Source organism: Euprymna scolopes, chromosome 21 (genome assembly GCF_053919585.1).
Source record: "Euprymna scolopes isolate OS-2025 chromosome 21, ASM5391958v1, whole genome shotgun sequence".
Classification (NCBI taxonomy): domain Eukaryota; kingdom Metazoa; phylum Mollusca; class Cephalopoda; order Sepiida; family Sepiolidae; genus Euprymna; species Euprymna scolopes.
The window spans coordinates 70,732,889-70,759,683 of NC_136502.1; positions in this window are offsets into that span (position 1 = coordinate 70,732,889).

Consider the following 26,795-nt stretch of genomic DNA (forward strand, 5'->3'; position numbering starts at 1 on the left):
ATTACGATGCTTTATTTATATAAAAAAAAGCAAAAATAAATTCTTGCATTTTTTATTTACTACTGAAAACCATAACTTTAGTAAAGGTATTTTTTGTTTAAACAAAATAAAAGATTTTCACTAAGAGTTAAGTAAAAATAATTCGTTCATTATATTCTGCAATCATTATTTGAAAAATACTGCAATTTTCATTAAAATTGGTTAATTTCCTGATTTTTGGTGCATTTTTAAGTAAAGGGAGGGGTCAAAATGTTTATACACTTTGAGCGTCAGCATTCATTTTGTGTGTACCTACCATTTTTCGATGAGTATTTGATAGGAAAGCGACCACGTGTGATTAATTTAAATTAAATTTCAATCACATGGTTACATTATCAATAATCATGTGATTAAACCCATTGAATATTTACCGATATTGTAAACACATTCTGTTTACATTGAGCCTGTAGTGTTTTTTTAGTGATGCAATGTTGGCAACTGAGATTTAAAAAAAACCCGCGAGATCAGGAGAAAGAAATGTCCAGAAAATCGCTAGATTTTTAACTTTTATCGTCTGAAATTTTCAAAAATCGCTAATTCCCCCCCCCCCCCCCCCCCGCAAACTCCATATTGTAACTTCCTACCATAAAAAATTATAAATATAGTATATTCAATATATAAAATGTTCCGTGTTTTCTCACTATATGTTTCTGGAATTATATTGAAGCGGTTAGCTCCCCAGAAGGCTTACATATTTTATCAGCTAGTTTTGCCTGTTTTTTTCAGAGAGGGTATTTTTTTTTTTGCAGGAAACAAATCATATACTCAAACTTTTTATAATAAAGGTTAAATTGAAATATACTGCAAATTAAACATCACAATAATGGTGCAACATATTTTGAAATTAGAAAAATAAAAAACAAAAAACTTTGTTTTAGCATATTAAAAGTATTTAGGTTGGTAGATAATTAAATTCTACTGTATTTGTATAAGTTTTTTTTTTTTTGCTGTTTCTTGCTTTTTACAATTTTCGACTAAATACTTCTAAATAAAGCAGGGTTGCTTAGATCGTATTTTAAACTAAACTTCGGAAGTTGGAATGCCCCCCCCCCTAAAATGTACTTGGAAAAATCGATTTTATAGCAAGATTTAAGACTGGTTAGCCGAAAAAAGGTGAAAAACAAAACAAATGTGTTTATTTTATGTTTTAAGGTATTTTCAAGCGCTTTTCTTTATTTTTTAATCTAAAATTGCAGGTGTGTGGGTGCGAAATATCTCCAGATTTTCTAGAATTCCCCGCTAGATTGCAAACGAAATTTCCAGATCTAGCAGGAAAACCGCTAAATTGTAACACTGGTCACGTGACAGGAAGCGGTAATAAATAATTGTCCCTAAATAAAAAATGGCCTATCGGTACAAAGAAAAACACCTATTTATCATAAAAAAATTAAGTATAATGTTATAATTAAAAAGAAATATATAAAAACACATGGATATAGTAAACATATTATACCAAAACGTGGAAGCCATCCGTCCAGTGGTTTTTTAGACTATTAATTGCGAACGAACCAAGAGTTACATTTTTATATATATAGATTAAGAAATTATTTTCTAAAATATTTTGTTTATATATGTTTACATTTTGTTTGTAAAATTAAGAAATTAATTTTAAAAATATTGTTTATATCCATCTTCATTCAAAAGGGTTACTTTTTGGTAGTTTCACCGGTTGTTAACCTAAATTTTCTGAATGTCTTTTTTTTTTTTCTTTTTTTTTACACAGTGGTCACCACTTATCAAGGCCCGGAAGCCACTCAGGGATAAGGGTTATTGCAAGTACATTACGTTAGTGTGGAGATTTGATGAAGTGTTTACTTAAGGGGGTGGTTCATTAAGAATTTGTTAACATTGGACTTGAAGACATCCAAGTTGTAGTCAGGTGGGAAGCAGGCAGACGGAACAGAGTTCCACAGGCATGCAGTTCTAAGAAAGAAGCTTTGTTCATGGAATCCACGTTTTGATTTAGGCACAAATTAATGTCAGAACGAACCTCGTCTGCAGGACCTACTTCTTTAAGCTGCATCTATAAATTTAATGTAAAATGATTCTTCACTTCCAGGCTATTGTCAAACCGGATAGCGTTTTAGGCAGAGTTGCAGAGTCGGATGGTGAAAGTCCGACTTCGACTCCTTGAATTCTTAGAATACCGACTCCGACTTCGACTCCTTGAATTCCTAGAATACCGACTCCGACTCTGACTTCTTTGATATCTTAGACTCCAACTCTGACTCCCGACTCCGACTCCCAACTCCTTGACCTCTATGTGGAAATCTATTCTGCAGATCCATATATCAGCCTCCCACACCTATTCAGCATTTTATAACTACTTTTCATGCATATTATTTTTTATGTATAACATTCACTTGTATGATAAATATACTCACATATGCATTCAACCAGCTCTGTTTTTTTATTTATTTATTTTACTCACGTTAACTCTTAACAAGGCATGTCAATTTTTAGGACCATGTCTAGGAAAGATTAGCAAGATGTCGGTTTATGTTACATTTAAACTTCTGCATATTAGTACGACCAGGAAAGCAGGTAGCAGGAAGGGAAGTCCAAAGTCTAGCTGTTCAAGGGAAGAGACTATTAGAATAGAAAGCTTTTTGGCATCTAGGGACCTCAACAGTGAAGGGGTGAGATCTTATTGCTAAACAGGTTTGTCGAGATGTTTATGGAGAGGGGGTACAAGTACAACGAGTTCATCAGAACACATTCCATTAAAACAGGCACAGAGATGCAACATTGTGGTGATGGGACAAGAGCTGGAGCTTAGTTGATAAAGTGGGACCAATTAGATTGACAACTCTTTTTTGAACCTATCCAAGATGGTGAGGCTAGTGGTAGAGGCACCAGCCCAGATGTGCCAACAATACTCCATGCATGAGCGAATGGTGGCCTCGTAGAGGTACGAGGTACTCTCAGGTGTGAGTAGTCTTCTAGCTCGATAAAGGTAATCCACCATCTTTGCAGCAGTTTTTGCAATGTCCTCTATGTATTTGTAGCATTCGACGCTCGGCAAACAGGCAGAAGCTATTTCTCACAACTTCAAGATTTGAAATCCATTTCCTCCTAGCTTGTCCAATCACAAGCCAGCTCTCAGTCACGTGACCAAGTATATAAAAGGCGAAATCATGAACCTTTAATCCTCTTTGATCCTGACCCTGCTTGGGAGCATACTTTGCCTGGGGCTGCAGCCCCAGGCAGGATGTGAGTACAATGAGCTAGCTATGGCTCCTTTCAAACTACTATTTATTTCCACGTGCGGTACCCTCACAATCTTTATTTATCATTCTACACATACTCACGCATGCCAACATATTAGTACACTGAAGACTTTGTCCTTTCTTTCTCTTTTGCTCCGGCGACTGCTAGCTATAGACATGTGTACACGAACGCTGAACTGTCTTCTTCAACCGGCCAGCATGATATTAAATCTAACATCTTCACGCAAGAACACTTCAACCTGCTAATGCGTTTCTCTCTTGTACTCTCTCTTCTACCAAAGCTACTAACAAAAATGACAAATAAAGTTGTTTATTGAATGTTAAAATGAGATTTCCTTTTGTTGTCTTCATTATTAACTAAAATGGTGACCTTGGAATTTGTAACCTTCAACGACGGCCTTATTTAGTTATTTTCATTATGTTTAAGATCAACAAACTCTCAGTATTGTTACAATTTACATTGCCGAAGAATTTTTTTTCCTTTCAAAAACTCATTTTGCCCGTATACTCGCTTGTTACCAACAAAACAAAGGGGCATTAAAAAACAAAAACTGCCACTTTACACTGACGAGCGAAAACAATCTTCAAGTGTCGCTCACTCATCACTTGAGAATTCTCTAGAACACTGTTCTAACACCGGACATTGTTTTCACCGAAAATAAAGACAAAACATTCGATAAACTAAAAAAACTGAAACATGTTCAAAAACACGTGTCACATAAACAAAGCTAAAAGCATCTTATCGGAAACACATTTCACTTCCAATACATTTCACTTCAAATACATCCCACATTTTCACAGAAAATAAATAAAACGTTTCAACCGGATACGTTTCCCCTGAAATGAACAAAACAAAGAAAAAACACCTTTTCTTTCACAAGGGCTACATAAAGAAAAACAAAAAATACGCCAGCTTACAAAAAGAGTTAACACTTTCTTACTGTACGAAAAATTCTAATACCTGGCTTGGACTTTCGCTGTTTTCATGCTACCTTTTTTTTCTACTACCAACTCTCTGCCTTAAACGTGCACCTTGGATATTTAAACAACAAAAACATGGGTCAACTTGACTCCATTTACACATTTAGCACAAACATTCTCTGCTACAAAAAAAAACATTCCCCTCTTAAAATTATCTTACAAAAAAAATCCTTTTCACAGAAAAGCAACATTTTTCCACAGAAAAAATAAATATCTGTTTACTCAACAGTCAAGTCCAACTAAAACGCGTTACTGGCGATTAGCCAAACAAAACACTCTTCACAGAAGAACACACTCGACACATTTATTTTTTCACAACCTCCACCAAAGTAAACTCATCAACAAATCAATTCATCACCGACGTTTAGCAATGAGCAACTTAATGACTTCCAATTCCACTAGAATCGTTCAAATTTAAAGAAATTATATTCAATTCTATGAAACAAATTTGAACACCGTCACAAGCAACAAGCCTCGTACTGACACACAAAAAAACGGATTTTACAAGCAACTGTTACAGACGGACATATTATAAAATCCTCACTACTTCAAATTTTCTAAATTACAACTGACACACATAAAAGAACCTTTCTTTTATTTCGATAAACATTTTTTGGTTTTCTTCCGAAAACGATTCCAACAAGGGGGTATCTGTAGCAGCCAATGTTTGCCAAACAGGCATAAGCTACTTCTCACAATTTCGAGATTTGAAATCCATTTCCTCCTAGTTTGTCCAATCACAAGCCAGTTCTCAATCACGTGACCGAGTATATAAAAGGCGAAATCACGAACCTTTAATCCTCTTTGATCCTGACCCTGCCTGGAAGCATACTTTGCCTGGCTATGGCTCCTTTCAAACTACCATTTATTTCCACGTGCGGTACCCACACAAACTTTCTTTACCATTCTACAGAACTACTCTCATCGATACAACTCACACGCCAATACATACTCACAACATACACAAATGGGACATACACGCCAACTCATACTCACACACGCCAATACATTAGTACACTAAAGACTTTCTTTCTCTTTGCTACTAGCTATAAACACGCGCGCACACGACCACTGAACTATTCTCTTCTTCAACCAGCTGGCATGATATCAATTCTATCTCTACACAAGAACACTTCAACCTACTCCCCCTTTTTTATCTTGTACACTCTGCTAACGAAGATAACAAATAAAGTTTGTTTATTAATGTAGAATGAAACTCCATTGCGTTGTTTTTCTTTTCTTTTTTTTTATATTTGTTCTCGTTCATATTGGCCACAAAGTAAAATATGGTAAAATAGTCCAAAAAAAGGAATTTGAAGGTAGAATTCTCAGGTAGGGTGTTATTTTTCATCAATATAGGCGGTTCAAGAGGCGTAATTGTTAAAGGAGAGCAGCTTAGTTTTACTAGCATTAAATGTTACCATCCATTTGTATCCCCATTCCATAATGGTCTGAAGATCATTTTCTAATGATTCTGCCATTGTCTTAGATTTATGTACATCTGTTCTTCCCTAATGCATGTTATAGAGCATTTTATCACTAGCAAATATACACCTCAGATACAATATTATCAGGGAGGTCGTTTTTGAATATCAGGAATAATAATGGACCAAAGATAGACCTTTGAGACACTCCTGCATTAATGTTACACTGCTTGGATGTATGTCCATCAATGACAATCTGTATGCTTCTATTGTCTAAGATGGATCCAATTATATTTAGTATACATCCAGTTATAACATACGATTTAATTTTCATTAGCAGCCCTTTGTGCCAGACTTTTTCAAAGGCCTTGGATGTATCAAGGGCTACAGCTGTGGCTTCACCCGCTTTATCCAGTACATGGTAAATGCATTCATAGATAAATGTTAAGATATATGTGTTGTAATATGAAACATTATACGTGCGGGACTACCGGACGTCCAGCTTCTGTACCTTAGAAAATAAACACGCTACTCCAGCCTTCCTCAATCAGGCTTCGTCTTCATTCCTTATTACAAATATTACTTCATGGTGGCAAGCGGTAAAACAGAAACACAAACAAGGAGGACTCCTTACATGTTCAAAAGCCCGGACAATCCTTTGTACAGAAAAAAACAAGAACAAACCGACATAGAAATCTACAACAACATCAGCCATATTGTCCCTCTCGGCTGAACGTTTCTCGTGAGTAAAAAAATTGAAAAAAAAAACTTTTTGTGTATCATACCAAGTGTAACTTTTCATTTCATCTAATACAGGGTGTACTACGAGAAAGTTACGTCCGGGAAAAGGCCAAATGACCTTGACAACCTGCTGGAACAAAAGCTTAATAAAATGGCAGCCCGTCTACCAGACATGCAATGGTCTGACCCTGACCTTAGCGAAGCAATATCATTGTTTAAACAAAAAATGACACTGTATTTAGAGGATGAAGACATAACGGACACAGTGAAATAAGCCAGAAAAATCTGCCGTGGCATAAATGATGAAAGTTTAAAACCGCTTATCGCCAGTGGTCTGACAGGAGAAGAAAAATGGTCACCACAAAAATTATGGAAGTTCTATGAAGCACAAATTAACACTAATGTGCACTTCCGAATCCACAGGCTACATTTAATGCAGTATAGGCAAAAAAACTGATGAAAGTTTAGACGACTTCATCATTAGGGCTCAGACACTTGCACTAAAGTGCGATTTTTCCGAAAAAGAACTGCATGAGAGGATCATATAACTAATTATTGCCTCCACACCATATGACGCCTTCAGGAATGAACTTTATGGCAAACCCAAAGGACACAAGATTGGTGATGTTCTTGCCGAAGGCAGAAAATTTGAAGCCGGAAATAATCATCTGCAACAAATCTGTAGATCACAAAGTGAAAAAATTCACAGCAAATTCACGGCAGGAAATGCAAGAACTGTGACACCTACCACAAGCCGCGACAATGTCTCACATACCACAATGAATGTTCCGCATGTGGGAACAAGGGGCACTGAGCCAGATGCTGTAGGTCCTCAAAACAACATAGAGAAAATAGAACTCATAGCAGAGGCCATAGAAAGCGACACCACTACAACCGGCAACATAGTCAGAGAAGAAAACCGGAATGTGAAGGTAAGCACCAAAATGTTGACAGTATAGACATTGATAGACATTTCTATTCGATCACAATAAGTGACAAATGCATGGACAGCATAGATAAACAATCCAGGGATGAGGCATATACGACCCTAACTATAAGACCTCCTCACATCCCTAACTCACCACGTACACTCCGCTTGAAAATTGACTCTGGGGCATCAGGTAACACTCTCCCAATGAGAACGTTTCGACAAATGTATGGAACAAACAAAGCTGCTCTCAACATCCTAAAACCAACACCACATATAAGACTCACGTCATATAGCAGTGACACAATCACCTGCACAGGAACCATTAATATCCCATGCCGTTACAAAGATTCTAAATGGATAGATGCCATTTATTATCTTGTAAATGTTCCAGGACCAGCCATTGTAGGTTTGCCAACAAGCAAACAACTCAACCTCATTACGATAAACATCGATGCTATAAAGGATACAACACCAAGACCACCTCCTACACTCATCTGCGATGTCGAACAACGTAAGGATGCATACCCAGAACAGTTCAACAGAATCGGAAACTTTAGTGGAACTGAAAAACTCTTGCTAAAAAAAAGATGCAGAGCCATTCATTGACCCTCCTCGCAAATGCAGCATCCACCTTAAGGATAAGATCAAACAAGAAATCGAAAGATTAATACAAGAGGATGTGCTAAGGAAGGTAGAAGAGCACACAGACTGGTGATCCAGTTTGGCTTTCAACACAAAAAGGGATCGATCTCTCAGGATATGCATTGACCCTTAGAAACTAAACTCTAGTTTGAAGAGATGTCCCTACAAAATACGCACAGTAGAAGAATTGAACCCGAAGTTTGCAAAGGCAAAAGTAATCAGTAAGTTTGATGCCAAAGTGGGATATTGGTCAATTCACCTGAATGAACAATTCCAGATACTGACAACCTGTAGAACACCTTTTGGAAGGGTTTACTGGAAACAATTGCCATTTGGCCTAAGTGTCTCATAAGACATATTCCAGGCAAAGATGGATCAGATCCTTGAAGGTCTAGATGGTGTTGCTAGCATAGCTAATGATGTGGCAGTATACGGAGAGGATGAAGAAGAACATGACAGAAACTTGTTAAAACTAATGAACTGAGCAGCTAAAACTGGTCTTGTTTTTAACAGTAAGAAATGTGTCATCAGGAAACGTGATATTACATTTTTCGGCAATATATACACACCTACCGGCATCAAGCCAGACCCTGCCAAAGTATGTGACATTCAACAGATGCCACAACCGCAAAACAAAGACGAATTACAGCTCTTCTTAGGGATGTTAAACTATCTTTCCCAATACATACCAAACTTTGCTGAAAAAGCTCACCCATTGCGCTGCCTCCTAAGATCACAAATACTCTAGATATTAACGGAATTTTGGGCGGTCGTCTCCAAAATCTGCTTTTTAAGTAACAAATTAAAGAAAAAAAAAGGAAAAAATAAACAAGCAAAGTAAAGAATGAGCAAATGAAATATAGACCCAAAATGAATTTAAAATGATTCGAATTTATTTAAAGAAATTAGTCATGGTTGCTTATATTTTCCTAAGCTCAGGTTTTAAAAACCTGTAACATGGAATAAAAACAAATACAAAAAACCAATCTTACTTGACAGAAAGGCTGAAATAAAAGCTCATACTATAAAATATTCTTTTTTCAATAAAAAGTTTTTTTCTATTTTTTTTTTAAAAGAAAAACATGCAGATAGCAAAGTTCTTTCAAAGTTCTTTCTTTTCTGTCTTCTTTGTCTCTTTTCTTTTTTTTTTAACAAACAAAACCTTCAAAAGGTTTAAAAGAAAGTTCTCTGAAAAAAGGAGGGGTCTTATTCTCTCTTTTCCTGGCTCTCTGAAAAAGGGGTTATCTTTTCTTCAGAATCCCCAGAAATAATTCTTCCTATCTCTGATAGGTTTCTTTTCCGAAATAATTTTCCTTTCCTGATAGTGAAGGTCATGTTATTTCTTCTTTGTGACAGGCTCTATCACACTCCTTCCATTGGTCTCCTTTCTCTGAAAGGGGTTACCGTCTTCAATAAATGGTGTTTTCTGAAACACCAATTTTTACCTCTTAATATGAGCCTTCCACCCTTAATGAAGAAGTTGAGTATCTTATGTCGCTCGCTGGGCCCGACAGAATTAAAAAAAAAAACAGGACTTCACTGTCTGATGTTTTCTATGGAACTAATTTAAAAATGTAGGAAGAAAGATTTCTGGAATTGTCCAGCCAATCAGCGTTAAGCAATGCTGATGGCTACCAAGAAAAAGGGAAAACATCAAGAGAGAGAGAGAGTGTGACAGATGTACACATCTTCACCCGCTGAAAGGTCCCTCAGTTCACTGCCAGATGCGGTCAAGATGAGGAGGAGGGTAGAGGTTAGGTGAAGTTTGCAAGTTGGCGAAAATGCTGACACCTCCACCCTTTCCCTTTGCACTGATAATGACAAGGTCCTAAAAAAAATAAAATTCCGACAATATGGGATCCAGACTACCAACGATGCTATAACGACCTAAAAGAAATTATCACTGCCAATGCCCTCTTATCATACTACGACGAAACAAAACCATTATCACTGGAAGTAGATGCATCACAGAAGAGTTTAGGAGTAGCCCTGACACAGGAAGGCAAGTCAATTGCATTTGGTTCCAAAACGCTGACCGAATGCCAATCTAGATACAGTAACATTGAGCACGAAATGCTAGCAATTGTGCACGGTATCCAGCGTTACGATATGTACCTATACGCAAGCACGTTCACAGTAGTGACCGACCACAAACCACTCGTCACTATATGTGCAAAGCCACTACACTCAGCACCACCATGTTTGCAACGTATGCTTTTAAAGATACAACTTCAGAGTAGTCATCTGTCCGGGCAAAGATATGATCCTTGCAAACACACTTAGCCGATTGCCCAACCCAGAAAACAACAATGTCGTTGAACTGGATGAAAGAATCGATGGCATAGACGCAGAAGTTGATGATGGACATCATACCATCGTAACCATCAATTTCTCAATGGAGAAAAGAACTTTTCTATGCAAAGAAACAACAAGAGACAGAACACAGAATCTCCTGAAAGAAATTGTATTTCAAGGATGGCCAGAAACTGTTCGAGATCTACCAACCAACATCCGAGTATGCTGATCATTCCGTGACGAACTGGCTGTTGAGGCAGGAATACCTTTCAAAGGATGACAAGTTCTTAATCCAGAAACTATGAGAGATGACGTTCTACATCAATTTCATGAAGCCCATCAAGGCATTGAGAAAACCCGCTGCCTGGCCAAACATCAACAAGGATATCAAAAAAATGTACCAATCATGTTTGCTCTGCCAGGAACACCAGGATGCAAACAAACGTGAACCACTCGAACCACACAACATTCCATCACAACCGTGGCAACACATTGCATCGGACCTTTTCAAAATAAATGGACGGCAGTACCTCCTTACTGTTGACAGATACTTGAAATACCCAGTGATTGATGAAATGCCTACACCTGTAACAAGCAGAGCAGTAGCTAAAAAAATCAAAAGCTACGCATCCCTATTTGGGCAACCAGACCAAATCATGATGGACAATGGCCCACAATTCACCGAACAAGTTTTCCAGAACTTTACCACATCATGGAGTATTAAACATATCACCAGCTCACCACACTTTGCTAGAAGGAAGGATTTATTGATTTGACATGTACGATATGTCAAATCAGTAATTACAAAATGCCTTAAAGGCAAAGGTGACGTACAACTAGCACTACTGCAGATCAGAGCAACCCCAATAGACAGCAAGTTGCCATCACCCGCTTAACTACTATTCAGGCAAGCTATACCCACGACACTACCCAGCCGAGTAGAGCCAGGAAAAGAAGATTAGAGGAAAGGTCAAAAGAAATGAAGAGAAACTATGACAGTAGTATGCAATCTGTAGACTTTACACCACTATATCCATGACAACATGCGACGATAATAAACAAAGCCGACAGGGTGTGGTACCCTGGGACCATAGTCCGGAAGAATGATGACAACCCAAGGAGCTACATTGCACAAACTCCAAATGGGACAAGACTCCGCCACAACAGAACCCACCTCCATGCTGTACCAATACCGACCACAAAAAGAAAGTTCACTTTGCCAACCCAATACCAACAGCAGCACAGGATGTGGAACAGCCCTATGTACATAACAGCCAAAAACAAACTATCACACTCTACAACAATACAAAAAACACATAACACTGGCCAACATAACAGACTAACCACTTTACACCCATACACCCTATCTAGCACCCTTTCAGTAGAACTTTAATTAACTTAGAACTGAGTCTTACACGCACAAATACATAACTAAACAGGGGGGATGTTGTAATATGAAACATCATATGCTGCGGGTGCACTTATACATGTGGGACTACCAGACGTTCCGGCTTCTGTACCTTAGAAAATAAACACGCTGCTCTGGCCCTTCCTCAATCAGGCTTTGTCTTCATTCCTTATTACAAATATTACTTCAATATGCAGTAGAACGACATTGCCTGAATCCATACTGTTTGTCAGAGAGAAGACTTGCTTTTGCGAGTGCTTGATTAATTAAGATCTCAAAGATTTTAGTGAAGAGGGGGAAGAGATTAATAGAGCGATAATTGAGAGGGTCTGTTCTTTCATCAGAATTCCTGTATATTGGTACCACAGAGGCCATCTTCCAGCTATTAGAAAAGCAAGATTCAGCAAGGCATTTATTGTAGAGCTTTGAAAGTATAGGGACTAGCTCAGTTAAACATTTAATTAGTATAGCAGAGATGACATCAGGCCCACACGCTTTTGAGGTGTCTAAGTTTTTTATGATATTGCAGACATGAGAAGGGACGATTTTACATCATCTAATGTGGCTTCAGTCCACATAGGGAAATTTGGGAGGGAGTTGTTTGTTGGCTCTAAGGTGAAGTTAGAAGCAATTGCCAGGACAACAGTTCCACCTTCTCCATTACCATGCATGAAACCTTCTGGTTGTTGCTCAGTGGAGGAATTACTGATTGTCCTTTATTCACTACACTAGTATAGATTTTTCAGAAATCACGAGTTCCTATCTTTGGCGATTCTATGCGTTCCCTGATTATTTCAGCATGCTTTCTTTTGACTGACACTATTTCTCTCTATTTCTTTCTAGCATTTACGATTTTTGCCTATTTGTATTTGACTTATGACGTACAAACTGGCGGAATGCATGCTGTCTTTGTGCCATAGCAGCTGAACAATTTGTAGTGAACCATGGGGGTGAGTGGGGCTTGCATGTGGGAACATGTGCTTCAATTCCCGCTTTGCACTATTTATTTGTCTCATTGGCACACTGTTCAGCAGGAAGAGAGAAGATATTGGTTCATGGAGCATCTCGGACGTGTTCTCTAATGTTTTCCCAGTCAGCCCTGTTGTAGTACCTTTTGGTTTTGAACAATGATTCCTCACCTTGAGGTTGGGGTTTAAATGTGATGTCAACTGATACCACGAGGTGGTCTGCGTTTCCAAGTGGACTGTGGGAATTAGTCACACAATCCTCAGGTACTGTGGTGAGGAATAGGTCTAGAAGTGAAGCCTGCTGAGGTTCATGATCTGGTAGGTCAGTTGGAAACATTTCTGTCTGTGTGAAGGAATGGGCTAAAAAGAGAAGCTATAAGTGGAGCATCCAGCTGCATCTGTGTAACCTGAGAAACCAAGTCACCCAACGCGTATATTTGGGCATTACTATCCAAGGAGAGTGATGCATCTATACTATCGGAGACATGATCGATTGGGGTACAATCCTGACTTGAGGAAAAACGTCAGAGAAAATATAAGTAACTTACCCAGTCATAAAATGGTAATTGAAAGCACATAAAAGCCTGGCCATCTGATTCAAGATTTTCCTCTCTAGTTTAATGAAGCGTGCTACGAATATAGACTCTAAGCCCATGCATACATCTACCCGAGTCCTTACAGCAAAGAGGGAGGTATCCTGTCATGTTAAAGTAGTTAGAGGGGATTGAAGAGTGTAAGTTTGTTTTACTTAATGCTAAGATATCCGGGGAGTTTACTAAAAGGTAAGACTCTACATCATTTATATTACCTCTAAGCCCACAGATATTTGTGCCTAAACCTAAACGTAGATTCCATGAACAAAGCTTTTTTCTTAAAACTGCACGCCTGTGGAACTCTCTTCCATTTGCCTGCTTTCCAGCTGACTACAATTTGATCATATTCAAGTCCAACATAAACAAATTCTTGATAGCCGTCCCTTTTAGTAATCCAATTTATCAAATTTCCACTACTAACGATTACTACAATATTCTCCCATTGACTTCCGTACGCTCATTAACCATTATCCTTGAGTGACCTTTGGATCTTGATAAGTGGTGACTCCTATGTAAAAAAAAAAAAGGAAAAAAGCTATAAAGGGCTATAGTGCCATGGGTTGCTTCTTATTGATTTATGCCCATTATTTTTTTTAGGGGGGGAGGGAGTAAGATTGTAATTCCAGATCAATCCCGGACTAATCCAATTGCCAAATTACATTTGATTCAGTAACTGGATAACTTTCAGATTACAATCTAAATGTAATCCACAGTGATCTCACTCAAGGACAGAACTTTCATTGATCTTGTGTGACGTCTCAAACAACTGTCCAGACTGTAATGATATCGCCTTTCGTTTCAGCTATTTTTATATGGACCTGATCCAACTTTTGTATGCACTCACACATGCGCATAGCAATTGATCAATAAAGCGGGCGCCATTATTCAGTTCCTTTCTTACAACCAAACACACGTGTTCCTGTCTTATTATTACACATACATGCTTAACACGGCATGACATGGTGGCAAGCGGTATTATCAAACAACACACAATCTTATAACGTCACAGACAGTAGAAAAAAAAAAACCGATTATTTTTAATTTCTTGTATGCTGAACGAATTGTTTTTCTTCTAATTTCTAACCTCCCACGCTACACAAATTGTCTGTACCTTTTTTTCATCACACTTTCTTATCATCATGGCCACAATTTCATTACAAGTCCCTAGTTTTGATTGGGGCTCGACATATATCGCTAAATCATTCAAACTATTCCGACAACGAATGGAACTTTACTTCACCGTCAAAGCGATAAAACATGAGGATAAAGTCCCTCTAATACTTCTCGTGACCGGCAAAGAAGGTTTACGCCGGTACAATAGTTGGTTGATGTCGGATGACGATCGCAAGGATCCACAAATAATATTTGCTGCATTTTTGGAGCAGCTAGAACCGGCAACAAATCACCACGTTTGTAGACTGGAACTCGGAAAATACCAGCAGAGACCAAATGAAACAACAGATATCTTCATCAACAGAAGTCGACTGTTGGCAAAGAAATGTGATTTCAGTGCCGGCGAATTAAACGAATGCCTCGTCGAGTTACTAATTGCCAGCACACCTATACCCGAACTGCAAAAGGAACTGTTAAACAAACCGAAGGGTTACAGAATCGAGGAAGCCGTTAGATTAGCCCGTTCACACGAGGCTTCAGCAGTTTATGTCAACCAGCTCCACCAGTTACAGGAATCACCACAGATAGCCGCAATAAGCCATGGTACACACCAGTGGCAAGGGATTGACCGAAAACGCGGCCAAACCTGCAAAAATTGTGGACGCAGTCACCGTTTTGGCAAAGAACATTGCCCTGCCAAAAATGATATATGCCACACATGTGGCAAAACAGGTCACTGGGCTACAGTTTGCATCTCAGGGAAGCACAAAACCAAGAGACAACAAGGAAGGCCCTGGCATAACAGTCATAGCCAACAGCGGGAGTTTAGCAAGAAAATAAACAGCGTTGCCAAACACGACGACCAAGCCATGACTGACACAGGCACGGCAATGGAGAACCTCACCTTTAGCTCCATCACAACCAACAGCGGAAAGCCAGCAAACATGGAAGATCCACGAAATGAGGCATTTGTTGATCTAAACATCAAGATAAAGGACCACCCAGGCACTCATACCTTCAAGCTGAAAGTAGATACAGGGGCACAAGCAAATACATTGCCTATCTGCATATTCCGCAACATGTACCCCAGCAGTATAGACGAAGCTGGAAACCCAATGCCTGGATCACTCACCTCAACACAATGTATGTTAACAGCCTACAACAATACTAGGATAAACTGTTATGGCACCACAACTTTTAGGTGCAAGTATAAAAACTCCCCATGGCTGGATACCCAATTCTATGCGGTTGATGTACCAGGAGCAGCCATATTGGGCATGCCAACATCTGTGGCTCTTAGGGTAGTGACAATGAACTGTGCCATCTCAGCCCAACACCAACCCATCAATAGTGTAGCTGACCTAATGCACATATACCCTAAGAGATTTGACCGTATTGGTGAATTTCAGAACACCCACAAGCTTGTTGTCAACCCCAATGTACCATGCCACATAGACCCACCGAGAAGGACACTTATAGCCATGCGCGAAAAAATCAAATCGGAACTCGACAAGATGGAATCGCAAGGAGTCATTCGCCACATCAACGAACCTACAAACTGGGTAAGCTCTCTCACTTATGTCACCAAACGTGACAACACAATTAGGGTTTGCTTAGACCCACGAGCGCTAAACAAAGCTCTCATATGGCCATACCACCAAATTCCAACAGTCGAGGAGCTCAACCACCGATTTGCAGGAGCAAAATTCTTCTCAAAGTTGGACGCTAAGTCTGGGTACTGGTCTATAAAGCTCGACCCTGAAAGTCAGCCACTAACAACTTTCCAAACACCATTTGGAAGATATTGTTTTGAACGACTGCCATTCGGTTTGTGTGTCAGTCAGGACATCTACCAACTCGAGATGGACAGAATACTCGAGAAGTGCACTGGTGCTTGTGGTATAGCTGACGATATCACCATATATGGCTCGACAGAGCAGGAACATGACGAAAACCTAAGACGTTTCATGGAGGTCGCTACCGAAGAAGGCTTTACCTTGAACTCGGAGAAGTGCAAGATCAAATGCCGTGAAATATCTTTTTTTGGAAACCTGTACACACACACCGGACTAAAACCAGACCCAGCGAAGGTACGTGATCTACAGAAAATATCTGAACCACATAACAAGACGGAACTACAACAATTCTTGGGTATGATGACATACCTGTCTCGTTTTGTCAAGGACTTCAGTTCCAAGACTGCAATGTTGCGTGGCCTATTACGCAAGGACTCTGTTTTCCAATGGGAACCACACCATCAAGAAGCTTTCAAAAAGATAAAAAGTGAAGTATCTGAAACGTCCCTGCTCCATTATTTTGACCCTAGAAAACCGATATACATGCACTGTGATGCGAGTTTACATGGAATCGGTGCAGCTCTGCTACAACCAGATGAGGATGGCAATATATCGCCGGTCACCTATACAAGCAAGAGCCTCACACAGACAGAACAGAGATATGTATCAAACGTGAGCTACTGGCCATCGTATTTGGTACACAAAGGTTCCACACATACCTCTATGGCCACCATTTCCAAGTCGTCACTGACCACAAACCCCTCACTATGATCATCGACAAACCGCTCACCTCAGCCCCGGCACGTCTGCAAAGAATGCTAATAAAACTCCAAGAATACAACTTCAGGCTCACATATAACAAGGGATCTGACAACCTCTTGGCTGATGGATTATCGCACCTACCACCACCTTGTAATGCGGACCCTATCGAACTTGATGTCCGGGTTGATACAGTTCGTTTTTCCACTAATTACATCGAACAGCTAAGACAGTGTACGACAGCGGATCCTCTTCTTAACCAGCTGAGAGAGACCATCATCACGGGATGGCCAGAGACAATCAAGCAGCTGCCCACTGACATTAGAGTGTTCTGGGGCCTAAGAGATCAGCTCTCAATTGATGATGGTCTTATCCTCAAAGGACAATAAATCGTCATCCCCCAGACACTTCAAAAAGACATATTAGAACAACTACATGCTGCTCATTTAGGACAAGAGAAAACAAAACTCCTTGCCAAGGACACTGTTCATTGGGTAAACATAAACAAAGACATTGAACAGTTCACAAAGTCATGCAGTATCTGTCAACAGCATCAGTCCTCCCAAATGCAAGAGCCGCTAATGCAACATGACATCCCAACAAAGCCATGGGACGTAGTTGGCACAGACCTGTTTGATCTCCACGGAAGTCAATGGTTGATCATAGCTGACTATTACTCAAAGTATCCTATAGTCAAACGCCTACCTGATCATTCACCAAGCAGTGTCATAGTGAACATCACATGCCAAATCTTCTCAGAGTTTGGCATACCATAAAAGATAGTCAGCGATAACAGACCACACTTTTCAAGTCATCTCTACCGCGAATTCACCAAAGAATGGGGCTTCCATCATGAGACCACATCACCTCGGAGACCACAAGGAAATGGCTTCATAGAACGTCAAATAAGGACTATCAAGAATATTCTCAAGAAAGCCAAACAATCGGGAACAACTCCTGAGATCGCACTGCTACACTGGCGCTGCACCCCAATTTCAAGTGTCATACCAAGCCCTGCACAACTACTCATGGGTAGACGAATCCAATCTCTACTGATCACCAAAATCAGAAACGACAACCATGATCAGGATCAGATATACAGTGCATTCCAACAACGCCAGCAGAACCAAAAGAGGTATTTTGACCGACATGCACTTAGGGAGGATCTACCACCCCTATACCATGGTCAACGGGTAAGGGTACAGAATCCTGTGTCTGGAAGCTGGGACCCAGCGACTGTAGTATCCCAGGTAGATGGTCACCACTCCTATCTCCTGGAGAATGTCAATGGGCATGTGCTGCGAAGAAACTGACAACACATAAGAGGTATTCCAGTGACGCCTACCCCACAAATGTCGCAAGACCTCCCCAACACAGCTCCACAAAAATGTGCGACGTCTGTGGATCCACTTATGTGTGCATCCCCAAACATATCAAATGACACTCAAAAATGTACCCATAGTGGTAGGGTGGTACGACCACCATCAAAAATGAACTTGTGATGAACAAACACTCATAACCTCCCAGCAAGCATCTCATGGGACAGAATAATCCCCTGCTTCGCTGCAGCTGTTCAGGCAGTCTACCCTGAACCAGTCTCTCCATTTTCTTTGGTTTATTTTTACATGCATAAGTCATCTTTGTCTTCAGAGAAAGGGAGATGTAATGATATCGCCTTTCGTTTCAGCTATTTTTATATCGACTCTTTCATCTCGGTTTCCTGATCCAACTTTTGTATGCACTCACGCATGCGCATAGCAATCGATCAATAAAGCGGGCGCCATTATTCAGTTCCTTTCTTACAACCAAACACACATGTTCCTGTCTTATTATTACACATACATGCTTAACACGGCATGACACAGACAGGATTTGCAGTGATCTGACGGACCAAAATATCTTGATGAAGTGGAAGCATTACAGTACAGTACAAAATATGAGATATCTCCCAAAATACAAGCAAAACCATACAAAAACTGCTAAATTGTGCAAACCACTGCTTAGGAAGCAATTAAGTTATTGCTTATTCACCAAACCTATTTTCCTGCTCTTATTTACTTATACTGCTTCCCTCTTTTTGGAGATCATAATTTATCATTCTATGACTAAGTGTAATGTTTAAATATAAGGCCTATACTGGCCAGATGTATATTGTTACTGATGTTACTAAAATAACTGCCACAAATGTTATTTCTAAATGCCTGCTTTAAAGGGATAATGCTTTGCCTCCAAGATGCCTTCCTGTCTGTTTTGCATGATAAACATTAAAAATCCTTATACTCTTAAATCCTCCCCAAATACCTGTATATCTATTTTGTATATTAATGCTGTATTCTTGTAAATTATATCGTCTCTCTTGTTTCAACTGGACAAAAAAAAAAATCAATTGCTCTTCTCCCTAAACACATACACACATCATATACTTTGCACATACATTGGGAAGAGGGTTTAGCTTCCGGTCCTAAACTTTAATAGGCTGACTTTTTCAAAATCGATAAATACTAAACATCTATAGATTTCTATTGCTAAGGCATGCATTAGTTTAACCTATATTTGTACTCTATAGAATATCTATGAAATAGATAACTAATTGCCACAGTTTGTGCCCAGATTATAAGTGATCTATATTAACTAGAAACTATATCTTCCTTTCATTAGATGGGGTTGTAATGAAAAGTAAAGACCTTTTAAGATATTAGAAAGGTTTTATTCAACATAAAATTCAGCAGGTACAACAACATGGTCGGTAACGAATGACTAAGCTGGGAAAAGGCACCAATTTCGTTCTATTTGTAAACATCTGGTGCGCATGCGCACTAGCGCCCTAAACTCACAACACTCTCCGCCACATTTTATTTATATTTCGGGTTACAGGTGATCTTCCATCCCCTTTTTGTTGCTTCTGGAAGAAATTTGAAAACGCCCTTCTTCGAGTCAGACTGTTGCTGATGCTCTTCTATTTCTAAACACTTTGTTTTGTCGACTGAAGAGAAAGATTCTCCATTTGGTGAGGTATTATTCTTTGGGGTCTCCTGTTGATCAATCAACTCTGGTTCGCGGATGTTTGATGGAGTAGTAGAATCTGGTGATGTACCATGATCAGGGGAGACAGGAGATTCCAAGTTTGTAGAGGAGGGGTCAGTGACAGAAGTGTGAGCTAGGTCTTCTGTTGAGACTGTTGACTGACGGCCGTCAGGGAAACGAATTCTGGCAAAATTGGGAGTTGCAGATTTATATCTACTGGTTCCACTAGGGGATCTGACTTGTGTTGGCGGACAAACTTCCTAAGGAGGGCTGGTCCTCCTTGCAGCCACTCGGGTAAGGTATATCCGGTGCCCGACCTTCTGGAAAAGTTAAACATTCTCTCGTGTGGGGTTGAGTTAGTTGCTGTACAAAGTAGCGATCGAATAGAGTGCAAAGCTATATCAAGTACTTCATGCCAGTGACGTTTGTCCAATTGCCTGGTTTTGAGTTCAAGTTTGATCGTTTTCCAAATTGTGCCATTTACTCTCTCGCATTGTCCATTGCCGATTGGATGGTATGGAGTTGAGTGGGTAATCACAACTCCATGTTGCCAGAGAAACTCTTTTAGTTCACATGAAATAAACTGACTTCCTCGATCACTATGGATGGAATCTGGGCAGCCAAAAAAGGTAAATAAATTCTGGAGACAATTTATAACAGTTTTTGTTGATATGTCCTGACATGGATAGACAAAAGGATAGCGTGAATATTTATCTACAATCACGAGTAGGTATTTGAGATTATTCGTAGATGGTTTCGGTCCCATGAAATCTATTGAAAGACGTTCAAAGGGGGATCGAGAATGGATTAATCGACCTGATGGAGGTTTGAAGAACCTTGGTTTTAGTTCAGCACATATTTGACATTCAGCGCAGGTGCGCTTAGCATCTTCCATGGGGAATGGTAGATTCTTCTGCCTCACAAAGTGATAGAGTCTTGCTACTCCAGGATGACAAAGTGCTGCGTGCAGGTCCTTTAGTGATAATGAGCGCGAAGCAGAGCATGATCGAGAAAGGGTATCTGCAGAGTTATTTAGAGAACCTGGTCTATATACTATCTCATAAGAATAGTTTGAAAGTTCAAGTCTCCACCGAAGCAGCTTATCGTTTTTAATACGATTTGGTGTCTGCGTGTTGAACATAAATGATGCAGCCTGTTGGTCAGTAATAATGGTAAAGTGTCGACCGAGTAAGAGGTCACGCCATTTACGCACAGATTCTACAATGGCTGCCGATTCACGCTCCACTGTTGAATGTCGACGCTCTGACTGCGTTAGGGTTCTAGAAAAATATGCTACTGGACGTCCATTCTGGGAAAGGCAGGCTGCTAATGCTGTCGCAGATGCATCAGTTTCTATCGTAAAAGGAACTTCATCCTCAATGGCTGCAACCGAAGCCTTGCAAATTTCATCTTTCATGGCTTGAAATTGATTTTTGAGTTTCTTAGTGATAGGAAAGGACGTAATGTTTAATAAAGGTGAAATCCGATCTGAGAAATTCTCTATCCATGGTGAATAGTATGAGAAGAGATCTAGAGCCCGCCTGAGTGACTTACTGCAGTTCGGAATCGGTAATTCTTTTAGTGGTGTAAGTCTGTCTGGATCAGGACTGATTGTTCCATTTTCCAATAAGTGCCCTAGAAACTTTAGTTTGGTTATACCATATTCACATTTTACAGGGTTTAGTTGCAAGTTAAGACGGTTGATAACCTTTCTAAAAGCTTCCATATTTTCGTTTAATTCTTTATTAGTTTTTCCTCCGATGACAATGTCATCAATGTAGGCAAATGTACCTTGGAGTTCATGTTCTTGAATCAGATTATGCATAATACGTTGAAACACAGCTACTGAGTTCGTTAGCCCAAAAGGTAACCTAGAAAACTCGTATAGTCCTCCGTCAGCTTCAAATGCTGTGTAAATTCTCTCGTCTCTACGTATAGGGCATTGATAATATGCAGACTTCAGGTCCAACTTATTGAAAATTTTGTACTGTGATAGTTAGCGTATGATATCCGAAATTTTGGGAAGTGGAAAAGCATCCAAAAGTGTAAACCGATTTATAGTTGCAGAATAGTCAACGACCATGCGACGCTTATGTCTTTCATTTCTAGTTACTAGTACTTGGGCTCTCCATGGGGAATTCGATTTGATTATGATACCTTCTTTTAATAATTTTTGTATCTCATTCCGGATAAATTCGCAGTCCGATGCTGAGTAGTTTCTGCTTTTTGTTGCGATGGGTTTACAATTCTTTGCTAAATTAGCAAAAAGAGATGGTGGCTCGATTTTCATCTGAGTGACGTTACAAATCTGTAAAGATGGTATCTTTCCGTTATAACGGAATTCCACCCGGTTATGCAATTGCATGAACTCTTGTCCTAGTATAATTGGAGCACACAAGTTGGGAAGGATAGATAGACGCATATTAGTGTAAATTTGTCCATTAACAGCGATGGATGCAACACAGTGTCCTAAGGTTTTGCTCGTGAGATTCGAGGAAGCCATGCTTACCGTATCATTAGAAGGTAATATACTAAGGCCGAGTGATCTCACGATGTTCATTCGTATAAAGTTATGAGTGCTTCCACTGTCTACCATAGCTTTCAAACAGGTACTATTAATTGTTGCATTTACTACAGAATATTGTGTGCATGGAGTGCATTGGGATGACACAGTGAGGGCAATATATGCAGAACTAGTCCTGGTATTATAAGTTGTTTGTTTTATTTTAGATCGGCAGACTTTAGAGAAGTGGCCCCTCTTTCCACATTTAAGGCAGTCAGCATTCCGAGCTGGGCAAATATTTCGAGAATGATTTTCTCGTCCACAGAATTGGCATCTGGCGAAGTGAGTCGCCTGATTATTTCTGGAAACAGCAGCACATTCATTAGTTAGTTCCAAACTAGAGTTATTTTCAGATTCATCTGCATGAATAGATGCCTTTGCTACAGTTGATGTGTCATAAGCTGCTGCATTATGTTGGGCCATTTCTAGACTTCGTGCAGTTGCTACGGCATGATCTAGGTTAATTTCAAAACTTTCAAGTAATCTCTGCCTAATAGTTGAGGAAGTGAGACCTGTGATAAATGCGTCTTGTATCGCTAGCTCCGCATGTTGAGAGGCAGTAACATCTTCAAATTTACAATCCTTAGAAAGATTCTTTAGTTTTAGGAGAAACTGATCAATAGATTCACCTTGATTTTGTTTCCTAGTGGCGAGAAGGTGACGAGCAAACACAGAATTTACCGGTTTTACATAGGTTGCTTGAAGGATGCTAATAGCCCTCTCGAATGTTGAACAGTGAGATATAAGAGAATAGACCTTCGGTGAGATGAAATTAATCAGAATACTTAACTTATTCGGAGGATTTTGAGGATGAGCGGCTGTGAGAGAGTCGATGCAGTTGATGAGGGTACGATACCAATGATTCCATTCGTCAGCGGTTGTATCTGACGATCCTTCGAATTTACCAGGTCTCAGTATAGCATCCATTGTTGCTGTTAATTTTTAATTTTATGTTGAATAAATTGTAATGAAAAGTAAAGACCTTTTAAGATATTAGAAAGGTTTTATTCAACATAAAATCCAGCAGGTACAACAACATGGTCGGTAACGAACGACTAAGCTGGGAAAAGGCGCCAATTTCGTTCTATTTGTAAACATCTGGTGCGCATGCGCACTAGCGCTCTAAACTCACAACAGGGATAAAGTACTGGTGATTGTCTTTACTTGATAACTAACACCTAAAGCACATTTTGAAACGTACCCTAATACTATAATTTTGCAATTAGTCACTAATCCACAAACCATATTTTTACCTTTCTTAACCCTAGTAGATATTCACCTTTAATCTACACCCCATACTCATACATGACTCCTTTAAAAACATAAGCAATCTTAATCCTATTCTGAGGAGTGTAACTTCAAAGCAGATACTAATTCTTTGATACTAACTCTATCAATCCTAACTATCCATGTGACAGCATAGAAATACCTGGCTTTGAAACCAGATGCAGGGAAAACCCTCTCAGTGCTGATGGACCAGTCGATCTGTTTAAGTCATCCATCTAGGATAAGGAAAACTCTGATTTGTAAACCTGTGCCACTGACCTCATACGTCTTAGCACAAAACAGGGGAGGGAGGCCTCCTCATTCCTGGACGACAATCTCCCTAGAGCTGATGACTTGATCAAATCACTGATTTGCAAACCTAAACTGCTTAAAGAGTAGATAGGCTCTGCCTATCTATACTCCATACTCCTTCTTTGCCTATTAGCCAGGAGCAGAAGTGCGGCCACACGGACTCATTAGAGACGCCCAGTGCTTAGCCTTGTTTCCTGACTAAGACAATGAATGCCATCCCCCACATTTGCCTTATTCCCTTCCCCTATACCTGGGCATCTTGGGGGTGCTTATTTAATATATATGCTAACATGATTGGACTGGGCTACTCTTGTCAGACAGATTTACGGGTAATGGTCTGACAGTTGCTGGTTGCTGTTTTCAACTGACATTACAGGAGCCTTTGCTTAGAGCGGCTGTTCTATCATAAGTTGAGTAATATCGGAATATTTGTAATGTCATGTCGTGCATGGAAAGGCACTCTGCACTCATCTCTGGTGGGGATTCCCGAGGCCACATTCCTATGGATGAGGAGCTGACTGATGGTTTACTCGTGTTGCATGATGGTGGCTATACACATCCGTTTTTCCTAACACCTCAATCTAGATCTGAAACTACGAAATAGAATGAAATGACAGCTCAATCCAAAAAAATGTTCAAACCAGACACACACGCTTCCTCCCTTGAGGCTTGCATTTACACATATCTGAGGACTTAGAACTAACTTAGATGATGTAGAATCATTTCTTCTAGCAAACTCCTCGGATATCTTAGCACTAAGTGAAACTAACTTGCACTCCTCGATTCCCTCTAACATCTTTAACATGTCTGGTTATCTTCCACTTTGTCATAAGGAACGGATTTAGAGTCTATATTTGTAACGCCCTCCCCATGTCTAGGGAATCTAAACTAGAATCAGGTGACCACGCCTTCATGTGCTTTAAACTAAATTTACAACATAGCGTTAGCTACCTGTATTTTTTTAATTGCTCTCCTTCAACCCAGGACTGTACTATAATCAATCATGTCTCTGATAGCATAGATGTAGCACACTCCCTTGACACTAACGCCCAAATACATGTATTTAGTGACTAACGCTCACCACAGAAATTTGCTTGGCTTCTCTAACTACACTGACACAGCTAGTAGCATCATACATAACTTTGCTATATCCCATTCCTTGACACAGTAACATTCCAGACTTATCTCTCAGATCACCAGGCCCAGCAAGCCTCACTTCTGGATCTATTTCTGACAAGAGATCCTGAGGATTGTGTAACAAATGCTGATTGCCCACTTAGGAATGCTGATCATGCTGTGATGATGATAGAATCACTTTAAACTCTTGACCCCAAGTTGAAGAGCCATTGCTCAAAACGACAAAAAATAAGGCTGACTGGGATGCCATTAGAGATCACATCAGAGATACCCCATGGGGAAATATCTTTTCTCTTCCTGCAAAATAGTGCACAAATGAGACTACTGAACGGTTCCAAGTAGCAATTGAAGCACATTTTCCTACATGGAAGTTCTATAGCAAACCCCAGCCTACCCAATGGTTTACTTCTACTTGCGCAGCTGCCATTGCTCAGAGGCAACATGCATACCATAGATTTATCCAGCATAAGTCCTGTACAAACAGACAAAGTATATAGAAGCTAGAAGTAATTGTAAGAAAGAAGTAGCGACAGCTAAGAGTGAATATACTGAAACCACCAGGAAATGCATTAAAGCGCAGAAATTAAGAACTCATGATTTATGGAAAATTTACAATAGTGTAGTAAATAATAGGCAATCACTAATTCTCCCACTATCCAACAATCATGATGTTTGCACAGCAACTGAGAAAGCTAACATGTTTGCCCATTATTTTCCCTCAAACTCTACCTTGAACCCAGCAAACCATTCCCTCCCTGATATTCCTCTGTGGACAGAAACCACACTAGATGATCTGAAAATCACCCCATCTCAAGTACATGATATCATAAAAAACCTAGACATCTCAAAAGCATGTGGACCTGATCTCATCCCGGCTGTGCTATTAAAAAAATGCTCTGCTGTGGTTACTCCAGTTCTCTCTAAACTCTTTAACAAATGTCTTAACGAATCTTGCTTTCCTGACAGCTGGAATACTGCTTCTGTGGTACCAGTTTAACCAACAATCACGAGGTTCTTTGCTCAGCAACCGAGAAGGCTAACATGCTTGCCAGTTGGTTTGCCTCAAACTCCACACTGGACCCTCTAAACCACCCCCTACCTCAATTTCCTATGCGGACAGACGCCACGCTAGACGATCTGATAATCACCCCTGCTCAGGTGCATGCTATCATAAAAAACCTTGACACTTCAAAAGCATGTGGACCCGACCTCATCCCAGCTGTGCTATTAAAAAAGTGCTCAGCCGAAGTAGCTATGCCTTAATGAATCTTGCTTTCCGGGCTGTTGGAAAACTGCTTCTGTGGTACCAGTATTCAAGAATTCTGGCGAAAGAACTGACCCATTAAATTATCACCCTATTAGCCTCCTCCCACTTTTTGCCAAAATATTTGAGACCTTAATTAACCATGCTCTAGTCCAGCACCTTACAGATGCTAAACTTCTGACCGACCAACAATATGGATTTAGACAAGCCCGTTCCATGGCAGACACCTCACTGTAATCTCTGAATGCATATACCATTCACTGGACAAAGCGGGAGAGGGCAGAGCGGCAGCTCTAGATATATCTAAGT